The following is a 5,553-nucleotide window of genomic DNA, read 5'->3' as shown; positions in this document are numbered from 1 at the left end:
CAGGAAAAACCCTAGAAATTTGCAAATTTCTTGAGAGGATTTCGGTTAGCTAGAATGTGATGATAATTGGAAGTGTTGGATGGAGAATTTGGTCGCTGACCAATATCTTTTATAGAAATATAAGTTGAGGAAATTATAATGGCTTTGACAAATGGCAGACAAGTTTACTGTTATACTTTTTACATTTATGACAAATAATAATTAATTTTAGGTTTAATTAATCAGATGGTATTTATTTTGGTTCATATGTATCAGTTTGATACCTATTAACCAAAATGTGTTAATTGTCTTTCAACTCTTGATAAAGTATTAATTAATTGAGACACTTCTTCAAAAGTTAAAATGCAATTTACATTTTTTGTAATGACAGACACAAAATTAACACATTCAAACAAAAGTCAGTACCATCCAATTAATAAAAAGGTATATTCACCATATCAAATTAGAGCAAAATTAAGATAAACTTAAAATATTATAAAAAAAATAAAATGCACATATTGGAATAAAATGCATCCCATTGTAATTGGCGATCCATTTTAAAAAGTTAGACTAATCTGAATTTATAAAAATATAGACATGGTGGATTCCATACAAAATAAATAATAATAATAAGAATATTAATAATGATAATGATAATAATAATGATAATAATAATGATAATACTAAGGATATTAATAATGATAATGATAATAATAATGACAATAATAATGACAATAACAATAATATTAATAATAATAATAATATATAATCTATAACTATATATAATTAAAATTTCTTCTTTTGTGTTCATAATTATTTATTATTATTTTACCTTTATAATATAATTATTTATTATTTTTTAAATATTAAATGTTACCTTTAAATGTTTTCTATAAAACTATCCAAACAATTTTTTTTTTCATTCATCAACAATTATCTTCTCTTCTTTTTTTCTTATATTCCACTTTGTTCTTTATAAATATAAATTTACTTGTATGTTAAGTTATTAATATTATAATATCATGACCTACTAATATAATATCATACATTTTTAAAAATATATACATACAAGCGCTTGTGTGTAGTCTACTTATCTATAACAATATATAAAGAGATATTCTCTTTTGTGTTTACATTTCGTTATTCCACTTTTACCCTTCATTATTTTAAAAATTAATTATTTTATAAATAATTTACTTTTAACCGTTATCCCAAAAACTTCTTTTGTCTTAAATCGTTATTTTAAAAACTTCTTTTCTATACATATTTTATTTTGCTAATTTTACATTTAACAACTATTTTAAAAATTAATTATATATTTTTTATTGATCTTAACTTAAATTTCTATGAAAATAAAAGAATTCGAACACACATGTGCAACATCATTTGTGTTTTCACTAGTATATATAAAGAGATTTCCTTTTCATGTCCACAATAATAATTCCTATTTTACTTTTTATGATACATTTATTTATTTATTTTTTAAAGATTAACGATTATTTTTACATGTTTTTATAAAGCTATCTTAACAGTTTTTTTTTCTTTTTTCTTTTCCTATATTCATTTACGGTTATTCTCTTTTCTCTTTTCCATTCATTACATTTTGCTCTAAATAATGACATTACAATATTATCAGTAATATATTACTCCACATATTTAAAAAAGATGTGTACATACACTTATGTGTTTAAGCTAGTGATAATAATGATAATCATAATAATAATAACCATAATGATAATAATCATTTATAATATATATATATATATATATATATATATATATATATATAAATAAATAAGAGATATATTTCTTTACGTTCTATTTTGTTTTTCCGATCTTATTTTTACTTACTACTTTTTAATTTTAAATAATTATTAATAATTATACAACCCTTTTTCATTTTTATCACAATAACTACTCTTTTAAATTCAAACAATTACATAGTAATTTAAAATATTTATAAAATAATTTTTAGTCCTTTATTATTTTAATAGTTACTTTTCTAAATTTAAATAATTACTCGTAATATTATTTATTCAATATTTTTATAATATTTTTATTTTAATAGTTAAAATTCTTTTTATCTATGGCTATATATATAATTATATATTTAAAACTTTAAAATATTTACATATTTCGTTTTAATTTAAATAATTTTTAAATATTTATAAAGTACATATACAAAAGATAATATTTGTATTTATAATAATAATAATAATAATAAAAATAATAATAACGATATAGTAATAATATCGATAAGAATAATTAATGATAATGTAGCTATTATGGTATATGGTTAAATGTACCTATGTTTTTTGTGCTCACTGCATACTGTTTGCATCGGTTCTGACATTTTCTTCAATTTATTAATTGTTTTAAGGAAAATTACCTTTGACCATTTTTTTTTTGCCAATTTAACAAAGTTTCTAAAAATGAAATTAAAGTAAATGAATTTTTTATTTTTTAATTAAATAAAGTAATAAAATAATATTTTTTTACTTAAATAAGAAAGTTTCTCAAAACTATGTTAAAAATACTCTGTTAACCTATCATAATTCTTGTTATAAGAGGGTATTTCTAATGAGCAAAATTCTCATCCAAACTACCATTTACATTCTAGTTATAGCTACTCCCTTTGATCACTAGAAAGTTTCAAACTTTCCACTCATTTTTTTCCTACAGAAAATTTTCTTGATGGCAGAGGAAAAACAAATGAAGAAAGAAGATGAACTAACTCTCTCTTCCCAGAGAGAGGGGTTGGAGAGTCCCTGATCTCTATCTATTCCAACAATTTTGGTGCCCTTCAATTTTCATAAAAGAGGTAAACACTCTTCAGAAGCAGTTTGAAGCAAAAGACAGTGATATCATTGTTGCTAGTTTTCCAAAATCAGGCACTACATGGTTGAAAGCCATTGCTTTCGCCATTGTGAATCGCCAATGCTTCTCCTCCATTCATAACCATCCATTGCTTACTTCAAATCCTCATCAACTTGTGCCTTTCGTTGAACTAATGCATTTTCCTGATACTCATTTCCCAACAACTGAGCCAAGACTTTTTGGAACTCACATTCCATTCCCTTCATTGTCTGAGTCGATCACAGAGTGTGATTGTAAGATAATTTATATCTGTAGGAACCCTTTTGACACTTTTATTTCAGCATGGGATTACTTTGATAAAATTAAGGACCACTCTTTGTCTGCATTAACAATGGAGGAAGCTTTTGAAATGTATTGCAATGGGATAATTGAGTTTGGTCCATGGTGGAGTCACATGTTAGGTTACTGGAATGAGAGCATAGTTAGACCTAACAAAGTTCTGTTCTTAAAATATGAAGATCTTAAAGAGGATGGTAACTTCTGTGTGAAAAGAGTTGCAGAGTTTTTAGGGTTTCCTTTCACTCAAGAAGAAGAAAGAAATGGAGTGGTTGAAAGCATAATCAAGTTATGTAGCTTTGAGAAGATGAAGGGTTTGGAAGTGAATAAATCTGGAATGTTGTTCAAAGTCCTTGAGAATAAGCACTTCTTTCGGAAAGGAGAAATAGGAGACTGGGTGAATTATTTTTCTCCTTCAATGACAGAAAAACTATCGAAAATCGTGGAAGAAAAATTAAGTGGATCTGGTTTATCATTTGAAATAATGCACTCATGAAATTTCAAAGCAGTATAAGAGACTACTACAAATAAATAGCTATTAGTGTGAGATGTTTTGTTTCTGTTCCAGAATAAGTTGTATGAAAAAGGTGTTTTGAATTAAATAAAAGCTTTCTTGACTTACATTTGATTTAAGTGGTTTATTACTTATCATTAGGAAGCGGGAGAAGTTTGCATTCAATGAATGACTGTAACATTGGAAAATAATATTCATTATAGCATTTGAATTTTTGATATCGATTCACACTTTTTTTATTTCAATATTAACTAAAAAATTATTATGAAATGTATTTGAAATATCAAATAAACTTATCAAAATTTGGTTAAAAGTATTAAATTCATGCATTTTTAAAGTTGAGAAACCAAATTAAGTCAAAGTTTCGAAAATTGACTAATTCTAATTTTCACTAAATAACATTTTGAATTATTAATTCATCGCCAGAAATGATTTAGAATCAATAGTTCATCATCTAAAGAATTTTTCCCTTCTAATACTCTATCTGAGAGTTATCAATATTTATTAAATTTATTCCTATCTAATGAAGCGCTATTGGATCAAATGATAAAGACATTATTAAGAAAAATATGATTTTTTCCACATGAAATAGTTGTTGCTAGCTGTTCCAATAACGAATCATTCATTTAACTGAATAATTAAAAAAATAGATAAAACTTTCTTTCTCTTCGTCTCAGGTAGATGGATCTTCTCTTTTAAAAGATTTGAAAGTTAGAAAACCAAAAATATATTTAACCATTTTATTATTTATTTATTTATTTATGTACTCTACTTAGTGATATTTAGACCAACATTATTATATTAATAAAATATTTATTTTATAGTGTGGACTTAACCCATATAATATTCAATGTTTTTGTATTTTATTCATTGGTTTACTTTGTGTCCGTTTAAAGTAAATTTGATCCCCTCTATTCCTTATATTTTATTTTGTGTCAAGTTATAGCTACATTCTAATAACTTCCTCTTTTTTGCTAATACTATTTAATAACAATTAATATCCAGCTATCTTCTAAGTAGGTAAACTAAATAGTGTATGAAATAAATTATATACCGATGAAGTAGCTAAAGTAATAATAAAATTATTGTTACTTTTAAAAAGGTGTAATAGTTAATAAAATGATAAAAATAGAGAATGACTTATGTTAATATTTTATATATAATTTTAAAATATGTAAATTATATAAATAGTTGAGATATACATTTCTTATATAATTTTTATTATTTATACAAAAATATTTAATCAATATACGGAACTATAAATCCATAAATACGTGAGGAAACGGGGAAATGGAAATCATGCAAAAACTTGAGAGTCATACAAAAACTTCATTTCATTAAATTTAAATATATGAATGAATTCTTAGTACATCCTTTTATACTCACATGTCATCCTTACCGATAATAAATAATTTATTAATATTTTCTATTTTCAATTATTTTTCTATTTTCAATCTAGTGTAATTTATTTTAGTAAATAAAATGGAGTGAGGTCTATTTATGTATCTTCTGAAAAAATGGTGTTAAGTATTTTTATAGAGGATAATAGAAAAACACAATATTAATGAGTATTAATGAAATATGCCTAATCATATATATATATATATATATATATATATATATATATATATATAATTGATATTATCTCCAATACTAAATTTTAAAGTAATGAATTTATTAGATTTCATCGTGTTCAATTTTTCTTTATTTAATATAAAGTTATAGACTGCCATTTAAATTTTTAAACAAGAAATTTATAGAAAAAAAAATATATTTTGTAGTATTGAAATTTATATTAGGTCGAGAAGCGAAACAACAATAATAAAAAGAAAGGATTTTATAAACGTTTATTTCTCATTCAACCAAACTAACATATACCCTATTTTTCTTGCTTATTGTTTATCTGT

At 23.4% G+C, this 5,553-nt stretch overlaps 1 pseudogene; it reads left to right on the top strand.

Moving 5' to 3' along the window:
• Positions 1-2,673: 2,673 nt before the first annotated feature.
• On the top strand, positions 2,674-3,628 carry LOC114169445 (cytosolic sulfotransferase 15 pseudogene; annotated as a pseudogene).
• Positions 3,629-5,553: the final 1,925 nt, after the last annotated feature.

Source organism: Vigna unguiculata, chromosome 11 (genome assembly GCF_037176805.1).
Source record: "Vigna unguiculata cultivar grain cowpea cultivar isolate G323 ecotype 2 chromosome 11, ASM3717680v1, whole genome shotgun sequence".
Classification (NCBI taxonomy): Eukaryota; Viridiplantae; Streptophyta; class Magnoliopsida; order Fabales; family Fabaceae; genus Vigna; species Vigna unguiculata.
This window is presented reverse-complemented; position numbering and strand designations above follow the sequence as displayed.